The sequence below is a fragment of the Hypanus sabinus genome, chromosome 13, assembly GCF_030144855.1.
Source record: "Hypanus sabinus isolate sHypSab1 chromosome 13, sHypSab1.hap1, whole genome shotgun sequence".
Taxonomy (NCBI): domain Eukaryota; kingdom Metazoa; phylum Chordata; class Chondrichthyes; order Myliobatiformes; family Dasyatidae; genus Hypanus; species Hypanus sabinus.
In genome coordinates, this window is record NC_082718.1 from 26,122,010 (window position 1) to 26,134,224 (window position 12,215).

Below are 12,215 nucleotides of genomic sequence, written 5' to 3' on the forward strand. Positions count from 1 at the left end.
TGAAGAATGGATTTCTTTTGCTGCCAAGTAGACGAAATCTACAATGCCTTGTAAAATAATTCAGGCCCCAACCCTTTGTTCGCATAAATGAGTATTAGAACCAGGGATTTTGATCAAGTTATCTTAGAATTTTTATTTGAGAATGCTGCTTTTTCACAGTAGAGCCCAAAAAACAGGGGAAATTGCCAAGCATGGAAAAACTTTAAAATTCAAAAACTGAAATGTCAGCAGTTCAAAAGCATTTATTCCCCTTTGCTCAGTACCTAGTTGAACCACCTCTTGCAGCTATTACAGCCAGTAGTCTTTTTGGATAAGTGTCTGTTAGCTTTGCACAATGTGATGGAGCAAGATTTGCCCATTGCTTGTTCCAAAATTATTCAAGATGTAGCAGGTTAGTTGGGGAGTGGCAGTGGACAGCAATCTTGCCAGCGATGTTTGGTTAAGTTCAAGACCCAGACTGAGTCACTCAAGGACAGCAATTTTCTTCATTTGAAGCCACTCCATGGTTGCTCTGGCAATGTGCTTTGAGTCGGTGTCCTGCTGAAAGATGAACTTCCTCCCCAGTTTAAGCTTTCTGGCAGAGACCAGCAGGTCTTTATCCAGGATCTATTTGTGTTCAGCAGCGTTCATCTTCCCATCAATCCTGTCAAGATTTCCAGTCCCTGCTGCTGAAAAGCATCGGCGTAGCATGATGCTACCTCCACCATACTTTCCAGTCGGGATGGTGTTACCTGGCTGATGTGCAGTGTTAGATTTACACCACCCATACTGCTTAGTGTTGAGGCCATAAAGTTCCACTTTAGTCTTTTTTGACCACAAGATCTCATTCCACATCATTACAGTATCTTTGAAGGGATGCTTTGCAAAGTCTTTTTGGACAAGAATATGCTTTTTTAATAGCCAGGGCTTTCTTCCTTGCCACTCTTCCATAAACACCCCTTTTTATCAAGGCCTTAGGGCCATGAACTTCATCTCCAGTTGCAGTCACTGCATTCTGCAGCTCACACAGAGTGACTGTTGGTACCTCAGTCACCCCTCTTATATATATGTCATTCCTCTCTGGTGATGAGGGACAGCCAACCTCGTCAGTGTGGCAGTGCTTTCATATTTTTTTCACTTTTTCACATTGCACTGCACTGAGCTTTATGTTATGCACCTTTGAGATGATCTTGTACCTTCCCTCAGATTTGTGCTTCTCCATTACCGTTTCCCTGACTTGCCTTGAATGCTCTTTTGTCTTCGTTTTTAGAGGTTCAGAGGTTCATTTATTATCAAAGCATGTTTCCATTCAGAGCTCTGAGATTTATCTTCTCCAGATAGCCATGAAACAAATAAAGACCATGAAAGTCATTCCGAGAGAAACGTCAAACCCACCCACCCCCCGTACAAAAAAGAATGGCATCCCGATCATCAACCCCCAAATCCCCCCCCCCCCCCGCACAATACGGAACAAGAATATCAACATCCAACCAACCCCTCCCCCACACAAATAATTAACAGAATACAACAGAGCATCATTTCCCCAACCTCCCTCATTGCCCAACAAAACAGGAAAGGAACAGGTGATTTTAAAAAAAACACAATATAAAAACCATGTCTGTCAATGCAGAACACAGTCCATCAATGTAGAACCAGGATACCATCCTCCGATTTTGCCAACATTCATCGAAAAAGAGGGACACCGCGTGAGGCAGAGGCCTACCTGCTTGCCACGGCGAGCCACGCAACGACAGGCTGCTCACAGAATCCTACTCGGTAGCAATCAAAAGGAAGGCAGTCGGGGCTGAACTCTCACTTGTCATCCACACTTGCCTCCGAGTTTCACCCTTCCTCGAAGTTTTAATCGGCGATTAATGGAATCTTCAACCAGTGAAATGGAGTCAAATATCGGCTTGCACCCCATCTCAAAGTTTCTTCACTTCAAGGCCATCTGAGGTTGTACTCGTTTACCAGAATCTTCTCGGAGAGAGCAAAGTGATCTCCAAAGCAAAAGATCTCCAAACTGTAAATGACAGACTCTATCACATTTAAGGTGAAAAGCAGACATAAGAGAAGTAGAAAGGACATATGTTTGTGAGCTATCTGGAAGACATCGAACAAGGGAGCATTGTATGCTGGCACCATCTTGACGGGATGTTTGACTTGGTCTCTGAAAATCTACAACACTGTTGCAACTTACAGAGATAGAATGTTTTTATTCAAGTGATCTTCCAATTTTCTTCATGAAACATTGGGAGACCCGGCAAGGTAATATCTTGCACCTGTGGAAAGTTAGTCAATTAATTACAAAGCTGATGAATACTTTTTCAGCCTCACAAATTTGGTTTTGAATTTTTAGTAAATTGTTGACAGGTTTTGGAATTTGACGTGATGCACAATGTTTTGTAGATTAGCTCAAAAATCCTACTTTAATATAGTTCAATAGTTTCAATTAATATCAGAAAATGTATACAATATACAACCTGAAATTCTTGTTCCTCACAGGCATCCATGAAAACAGAAGAGTGCCCCAAAGAATGAATTACAGTAAAAACATTAGATCCCCAAAGCCCGCTTCTCCACTGATGCACAAGCAGCAGCATAGTGCCATCCCCCTTCCCCACTTAGAACCATAGAACCATAGAACATTACAGCACAGAAAAAGGCCTTTTAGCCCTTCTTGGCTGTGCTGAACCATTTTTCTGCCTAGTCTCACTGACCTGCACCTAGACCATATCTCTCCGTATCCCTCTCATCCCATTTACTTCTCCAACTTTTTCTTAAATGTTAAACATGAGCCTGCATTCACCACTTCAACTGGCAGCTCATTCCACACTCCCACTACTCTCTGTGTGAAGAAGCTCCCCCTAATGTTCCCTTTAAACTTTTCCCTTTTCACCCTTAGCCCATGTCCTCTGGTTTTTTTCTCCCCTAGCCTTACTTCAACAAAAAAGCATCAACACTCTTCACTCACTATACAAGCAATAGCAAAACCCCTAAGAAAAAGCGCGATCTGCAGTCCAATAAAAACTAATCATTCACCTGACAATTCAACATACTACAGAATCAAGGGACAGAGAGGAGTCACCCTTTCACAGAGAGGAAACTAACAAAGGCAAACAACTCATTGATCTATGATGTTAAAATCTGCTGTGTCACTTTTTTTCCCCTGAGTCTCCTACTCGCGTTGGCAAGAAAATATCCCCCACCAACAAGAGAGAAAGAGGGGAAGAGCACAATCCAAGTATAGAGCCCCCGGCAGCTGATCCGCAGATCCTGATGTTCTGTTTCCTCCCATGATGCTTCAGTTGACGGCACTGACAAAGAATCGGCTCGTCCCCAGGGCCATTAAACCTTAGAACCCCAAAGCATGCTCATCTTCTAGGTTGTGTCATTGGGATATCGAGAAGTGGCTGGGTGGTGAACCGCGGGAGCGGGTCCCATCGCCACAAAGAAGCTATGTTTGAGCGTAGCTCTAGGTCAAGTCTTCATCAGAACCCCATCCACCTTGAAAAGGGAAAAAGAAGACACTAAAGGTCGAAATTAAGCTGTTTCTACAGATGAGCACAAAGAACTCGCTGTTGAGTGCCATTTAGTCCCACCCCTCAGTTTTAAATTTAGAAAATGAGACCGTAAAATATGTAAATAGTTGAGGGGGCTGAATACGTTTTCAAGACACTGTATCTGGAGGAAATATTCTCCATTCTGCTTCAGCTGGAAGTTGGCTCCGATGTGGCCACATGAATTTATACAGCTACCGGATGAGACTGCTCTGGACAAATATTTCAGAAATTTTTGAATGCAACACAACATGGCTGCAACATCGGCACTGGCAAACACTTGGATTGTTGGTGAGAGATAACAATGCAGTTGCTGCTCATTTTCCATATATTTGCTCTTCTGCGTGTAGATTGCAACAGAAGCCGACAAAGTTCACATCAAACCTGCAGTGGAGTGGAGAGTAGAATTGCTACTTGTAGTTTAATTTTCCTATCTTCGTATTTTTATACAATCACCTATGTATATGTAATTGTTGAACGAATTTTCAAGTAACTACTGTACAGTTGCTTCTGTAGTTTTTAAAGAAACCTTGGTTTTCAGTAGCAAGTGTCACTCTACTTGAATCTAGCTATTTGGTAAATTAACTCTCATCACAGGAATTTGTGTTAACTCTATTCTAAGTATGAGATAACTACAGATGCTATTTCTTTTCTCTTTCCTTTTGTTCTCTCACGTGTCTTTTGTTCGTTCTGTGCTACTGTAACACTTAATAAAACAGCTGTAATCAATGAGTATTATGCCTCACTCTTGACTTGTGAAGCATCTTTGGATCGCAGAAGTGTCATGAACCAACAATGGTGATAATAAAGCTGATTCTGATTGGCCTCTTTTATTTTGTTCCAATACAAGTTCTGTAATCATTCCAGAAAAGATTAAATGAGATAAACACAAATGGCATCTTTTATATCTTCCAATGATCTTTATTGTCAGTGGCCACTCTATTGCCTATACCTGTGCACCTGCTAGTTAATGTAAATACCAAATTAGCCAATCATGCGGCAGCAACTCAAGCACAGAAGCACGCAGGCATGGTCAAGAGGTTCAGTTCTAGTCGGATTGGGGAAGAAATGCGATCTATGTGACTTTGACCATTGAATGATTGTTAGTGCCAGACACGGTGGTTTGAGTATCTCAGAACTGATTTTCACACACAAAAGTCTCTAGAGTTTACAGATAATGGTGTGAACAGCAAATAAACATTTAGTGAGTGGCAGTTCTATAGCCGAAAATTTTTTGTAAATGAGCGAGGTCACAAGAGTATTCAAGCTGTTGGCACCGCACTGTTACAGGACAGGGCGTTCCAGAGTTCAGAGTTCAAATCCAGTACCATCTTTGTGGAATGCGTGGGTTTTCCCCTGGCACTTCAGTTTCCTCCCATAGTCCAAAGACGTACTAGGAAGGTTAATTGGTCATTGTAAACCGTCCCAAGATTAGGTTAGGATTAATTGGGGTGGTGTGAATTGAGAGACCTACTCCACGCTGCATCGCTAAATAAAATAAAAATACCCATACACGTTACAACGGTGGTGCACAGTGCCGCATCTCTGAATGTGCAGCATGTCAAACCTTGAAGTGGATGGGTTATATTTGCAGAAGACCGTGAACATTCACTCAGTGGCTGCTTTTTTTTGTAGGTCTACCAAAGTGACCCATGAGTGTATTTGTGGAATGTAGGATCGAATATTGTCAATGGGAAAAGAGAAGATCTTCAAATGTGAAGTTGGATCATTCGGAGAATAAGGCAGCAGTGACTGTACAGCAGAACTTTATCATCTTCTCTTCTCTTGTTCCACTAGGGCGTGTTGTAACCTTGTCTGGGTGCACCACAGTCTGCAGACAAGACAGCGGGAGAAAACTCAGCACCAGCATCTTTGCTATCCTGTGGGGTAAGATTGCTTATTTATAGAATCGAAGCATTCAACTGGTCTGTGACTAAAATAATAGATATTATATTCTATTCGAGATTAAAAATTTGTAATGCATACCTCCTGTGCTTAAAACATACTGTACATACACTGTGCTCCATTATTCAGATGTTGTTTTTGCCTGCACTGATTGTAAAGGCTTGGCAATTTAACAAATAAGGAGATGTAGATTTTGCCTGGGTGTGAAAGTGGAAATCAGGTTATTGTAGACATTGCCATTTTTATTTCTCATGTGAACATTGCAAGTCTATGAAAAATTAAACTGGCAGAGTGGGAATGTAAAGCAGATTGCTGATCAAAGAATCAACTTTATTCGCCTTGTACAGTTAAATGTATTAGGAATTTGCTGTGGTGTGTTAGTCAGGGCATTACATGCAACAAGAAACAACATTCAACAATTATAAAGAATAAAGAATTACAGAAAAAATTGAGAGTGATATATAAATTAAAGAAAGCTAATGAAGTTAGAGGTTAAAGGATGGATCAGGAATAAAATGTTTATAAGTAAATAAATAGCATTCTGCATTTACAATGTAAACAGCATTATTAAATGTGGTTTAAAGTGTCTACAGGGCAGTAACAGGAGTAACAGATGGAGAGGGGTGCCACTGTCCCCTCTAAGCAGCATGGGTACGCAGTAACTGAAATGCTCCCGTGCACATAGTCTGTGCAGCTGGAATTCTCTTTTATATAATGTTAATATAATTTTGAAATCTATGTTCATATAATGGTGAAATACACTAACAATATGTTAATGAATATAAAACATAATTAGGATTTTGCGGCAATTTGGCGTGGCATCTAAAACACTGACAAACTTCTATAGATGTGTAGTGGAGAGTACATTGACTGACTGCACCGCAGCCTGGTATGGGAGCAACAGTGCTGTTGAACAGAAAATCTGTCCCGGGTAAAGACCTCACCTCCATTGAGCACACCTACACCAAGTGTTGTTGCAGGAAAGCAGCATGCATCATCAGGGGCCCCCATCACCCAAGGCATGCTCGCTTCTCACTGCTGCCATCGGGAAGAAGTTACAGAAGCCTTAGGACTCACCAGGTTCAGGAACAGTTATTACCCCTCAACCATCAGACTCTTGAACCAAAGGGGAAACTTCACTCAACTTAATTTGCTTCATCATTGAAATGTTCTCACAAACTATGGACTTACTTTCAAGGACTCTTCATCTCATGTTCTTGATACTTTTGCTTATTTATTTGTTATTATTCTTTATTGATTTTTGTATTTGCCGAGTTTGTTGTCTTTTGCACACTGGTTGACTGCCTAAGTTGGTGGATTCTATTATGGTTATTATTCAATAATGGATCTATTGAGCATGCCTGCTGAAAAATCTCAGGGTTGTATATGGTGACGTATATGTACTTTTATAATAAGTTTACTTTGATCTTTGATATTATCCATAAATTTTCTAAATTATAAATGGAGGACAACATATACTTCGAAACATTTTAAAGCTTAAACATATTTACATTGTCAGGGTTTCAGTGTTACAGGGTAGAAGTGAAACATTTGGATGATCTAATGAGGATTAAGACGTATGTTTCATTGGATGTGAAATTAAATGGACAGTGTTTATTGACTGTAATAAAATTGGATGTGAAAAAATTTACAAAACAAAGATTTTTGTCGTTATACTGTATTTCATGATATCCATCAATTAATAAATGAAATCAAAAGTAATGTGATTTTTCAGTTTTTTTTCTAAATATTCATTGTATGCATATTACAAAAACACAGTTAAAGTGCTGTGCAGTTTTCAGAATGGGTAAAAATTTCCTGCTCAGCAATGTTTGGCCCATGCAGCTATATAAAAAAATTAGGAAACATTTGGGCTGCTAACTAGACCAGTTGAACCAGAGCAGCTCACTTGCCCACAGCTTTCTCCCCACCCCAGCACTCTCACCCCACTCCAGCCCTTTCTCTCCACCCCAGAACTGTCCTCACCCAGCTTGCTCTCTCCCCCAGCTTGCTCTCCCTCCCCAGCTGTCCCTGCCAACTCTCTCTCCCCAACATTCTATCCCTCATCTCTCTACCTCATCCCTCCACCTCAGTTCACTCCTCAGCTCACTCCCCCTGCTCTCTCAAACCAGCTGTCTTCCCCTTCCCCACTTCACCCTCTTCTCCCCTTTCCCCCACTTCCCCATTCCTCTTCCCCCTTACCCACTTTCCCGTTCCTCCCTCTTCCCATCCACTCCCTTCCACTCTCTCCCGCTCTTCCCTCTTTACCCCTACACCTATCCTCTCCCCACTCTCTCTACCTTCACCACCCCTTTAAACCCCTCCCATTTCTCCCCTCTTCCCCCTCTTCTCAACCCTCCTCCCCTTCCCCCACAACTTTATCTCCCTCCACATCCCTCCTTCCTGTCCTCTCCCTCCTCCTACCTCATCTCCCCTCCTCCACTATCTTCTCCCCACTCCCCCTCTCCCTGCTCTATCCCCCACCCCTTTCTCTCCCCTCTCTTGCCTCCTCTCTCCCCTTCTCCCTTCTCACTCCACCTCTCCTCCACCTCCCTTCCCTCTCTTTCCCTCCTCTCTTCCCCCTCTCTTCCCCCTCCCTTCCCCCTCCTTTCCACCTCCCTTCCCCTCCCCACCTCCCTTCTCCTCCACCCCTCCTCTCCTCCCCATCTTCTCTGTCTCCTCCACTATCCTCTCCCCACTTTCCCCTCCCCTCATTCCCTCTCCAACCCCTCAACCCCCTCTCCTCACTCATCTTCACCCACCCCTCTCCACCCTCCAAACCTCCCCTCGTCAACACCCGTCTTCAACAACCCCTCTCTCACACCCCCTTCGCCCCCCACCACCACTCTCTTCAGCCCCTTTCCCCTCTCCCCTCTCTCCCGCACTCCCCCTCCCCTTCTCTCCGACCCTCCCACTCTCTCGCCCCCTCCCCCTCTTACCACACTCCCCTCTCTCCCTTTCCTCCCCTCCCCCTCTCAACCCCCTCACTTCCTCCCTTTTGCCCCTTCTTCCCCTTCTTCCCCCTTTCCCCTCTTCCCCTTCCCCCTATCCACACACCTCTCCTTCCCCTCTACCCCATCTCCTCCCCTTTGCCCCCCACCTCCTCCTCCCCTTCCCCACTTTTCCCCATCTTCTCCCTCTCCTCCACTATCTTCTTCTCCCCACTTTCGCCCTGCCTCTCTCCCCTCTTCCACCCTTCAAACCCCTCTCCTCATCACTCTTCACCCACCCCCTCTTCAATCCCCCCTTCAACTCTCCTGAACCTCCCATCTGCAACACCCCCCTTCAACACCTCCGCTCTCACACCCCCACCCTTTCTTCACCCCCACTTCAACCCCTCTCTCCTCCCCTCTCCCCCTCTCTTCCCACTCTCTCTTCCACCCTCTCTTCCCCCCCCCCTCACCCTCCTCATTTTATTCCCTACCTCCCCCAAAGCTGTTTGATTTTTAACTGCACGGTACAAGCTGTGCTGAAGGGCCCTGGAAACAACAGCCATGTACCTTGTTCTCATCCCTGTATCTGGACTTTAATAAGTGCACACATCCTGTGGGAATAATGCAGTTGAAAATATTTGTTTTCACAAATGTTATCCCTCCTGAAATAGTTGCACTCGGAGCTGTTTGATTTATCTCAGCCAACTGACTTCCCCAAACACTCAGATAGTTCATGGAGCACTGACCAATTGCCACAGCACAAAATAGAAAAAGATAAATGTTTAAATGGGAATTTTAAATACATATATATTTTTTTGTAGCAGTAAATAAACATTGGTTTTTACAGATAAAGTTAATTTTCATTGGATTTCCCAAACCCGATATGAAATGCTAACCCCCTCCCTTGTCTTTAGACTCGTGACAAAGTTACATAACAATATTACTACGGGTGCTTTCTCTGAGAGGAGTTACCTCACTTCTGTCAATGTTCCAACATAAATTGGTTCATTATTGTCCCACGTGCTGAGGTACAGTCAAAAGCTTTTCTTTTGTCTGCCCATCCATACAGATTATTCTATTACATTGAAGTAGTCCAAGGGCAAACATCGTAAACAAAATGTAAAAGGAAATGTTACACTTAAAGAGAAAATGCAGTGCAGGCAGCCAATAAAGTGCAAGGCTAAAACAAGGTTGATTGTGAGGTCATGAATCCGTCTTATCATAAAACTATTGAACGGCTCACTGGTATAACAGCAGGATAGAAGCTGTCCTTGAGCCTTCAGGCTCTTGTATCTTCTGCGTGATAGGAGGGGGAAGGAGAATATCCAGGCTGGGTAGTCCAGGCTGGTTATCAAAGTAGCGCAAGTGTGCATTGAGTCCATAGAATAGAGGCTGATTTCTGTGACATGCTGAGCTGTGTCCACAACACTCTGCACTTTCTTGTATTCTCTGGCGGGTCAATTTCCAGCCTAGGCCATGATGCACCTAACCCCGTGATGCACCTAAGAAATTTAGTGAGGGTCAGAGAGCACATGCCAAATTTCTTTGTCTCCTGAGGAAGTAATGTTGCTGGTAAGCTTTCTCTACTGTGGCATCTACGTGGCCCATGCTAATTTACAGTAATTCATGTTAAATCAATTTAAGCAGTACCCCCATTTTGAGAATCTCGCCTTTGAACCTGGCCTTACCCATGGGCCATATTCCTCCTATTGTCCAAAACCACTTATTTTGCTGTTTGCATGATTTGTTTTTTTTTTTGTGCATTGGGGGTTTGTTGTTTGTCCTTGAACAAGCTCCATAATTTTCTTTCTTTGTTTCATGGCTTTGATAATAACTGTACATTGAATCTTTGAATATTATATTACCACAATATTTAGGAAAACTTGAAACATTTGAAGAACTACACATAATAACGTACTGCACAGCGTTAACAGCTGTGCTGTGTAATGGCTCCAAAATAGAGGCACTCATTAAGAGAAATGCAAACCTGAGTAATAAAATGACTCAAAAAAAGGTGAAAGAGATTAATTTTGAAACCTTAAATGCAGAAATATCCTGCCTAATAGAGTATAAAATTGATAGCTCAAGCAAAAAAGTTAAAAGAAAAAAGCTAAGCAAGCACTAAGACGTGATCAAACTAACAAGTCATTGTTGAATTTATTGATACATTAAAATCAACAGTGCATACGAAGTTAGACTAAATAGATACATGAAAAGTTTAGATGAAGAAAACAGAATTATCAGTCCAGGAACAATGAAAAAGTTTTAAACACAACATTGAAACTAAATTTAACACACCAAAATATCACCAACCCTAGCACAGAATTACCAACAAACATAGAGATGATGAACATTTGGTCTGATATCTGGTCAAACGGGGTGAGACACAATCAAGAAGCAAGCTGGATTAGGGAGGAGAAAGAAGACACACAACTGAAGACAGGCAAACTCCTAAAGTTGCAATGGATATGAAAAAAACAAATATAAAATATATCCACAACTGGAAAAGTACCAGCAGTGATAATATTCATAATTATTGGTATAAAAAATTGCTTGCATTGGTCAATACCTATTAAAACATATCAAAATTTTCTTTAAAATCCTGAAGAAGTGCCCAAATTTTTGACAGAAGGTAAAACATATCTCTTATCTAAAGGAGAAATCACAAAAGATTCATCAAAATATTGTCCTAATACTCGTTTACAAGCTACATATAAAATTGCAACATCATGTATCTCACAGCCAATCACCACTCAATTAGATAACCACAGTATACTTACAGAAGAACGGAAAAGATGCCATAAGGGTATGAAAGGATGTAAGGAACAGCTGATAATAGATTCTGTAATTTGAAATCAAGCTGGGCAGAAAGGTACAAATCTTTCATGTTGTTATATTGATAACCTAAAAGCATTTGCTTCAGTCCCAAACTCATGGTTAATAGAATTCTTAATATAAATAAACTACACCCAATACTTGTGAAATTCCTACATCTGATGAAGCATTGGTTTATGATAATCATAGCAACCAAAGAAGTAAAACCACACTGTTATCAAAATAAACCGAGGCATTTCCGATTATGACTCTCTAAGCCACTATGGTTTTGTCTAGCTTTAATTCTCTCTCCAAACCACTGAATTGGATGAAAATAGAGTATCAAATCAGAAAAAAGCAAATGACACACCTTCTATACATGGACGATTTGAAATCATGCGGTCCTTCATTAGTAAAACTAAAGCAATTGATTAAAATAGTCGAACTATTTTCTAACGATATATACTTTGGACTGGAATAAAAAACAGGGCAATAGGATACAATAAAGCCAAAGGAAGATTATGAGCCATAAGTACCTGGGATATCAGCAAGCTAAGAAAACAGTTCATAGTGCAATAAACAGAATTTAGCTCAAGGCTTAAGAAAATCTGCCAAGCAGAGCTCAGTAGTAAAAATATAACAAAGACAATAAACACTCTCACTCTACACATATTAATGTATTCTTTTGGCATAATACCTTGGCCCAAAACCAATCTGAAAAATAAGAACTGAAATGACAAATTTTAGAAATCACTATGTATACTCGAACACACAGATCAACATTACCTAGGACAGAAGGAGGATGAGGAATAACAGGCATAAAAAAAGATACACAGATAAAACTTCCACAGACTTCCATCAATGAAAACAGGACTCAGCACTCCATGCAAGCATATGCCATTGTGATAAGAAGTGTGCACCACTAAACTTAAATGAAAGTACAGTCCAGAAAATAAAGAAATTATCACTATAGAAGAAAAAAGTTAACCAATGGAAGAGCATGATCTTCCATTGAAAACATCCC

General features: G+C 41.6%; 1 protein-coding gene across 1 annotated transcript in view; it reads left to right on the top strand.

Moving 5' to 3' along the window:
- The window catches only part of celf2 (cugbp, Elav-like family member 2), a 1,092,382-nt gene that overhangs the window by 106,060 nt on the left and 974,107 nt on the right, over positions 1-12,215 (top strand). Inside the window, exon 2 of the mRNA XM_059987350.1 lies at positions 5,337-5,426. The gene's annotated coding sequence lies outside the window, so the exon portion shown is untranslated. The remainder of the gene's footprint in view (positions 1-5,336; positions 5,427-12,215) is intronic.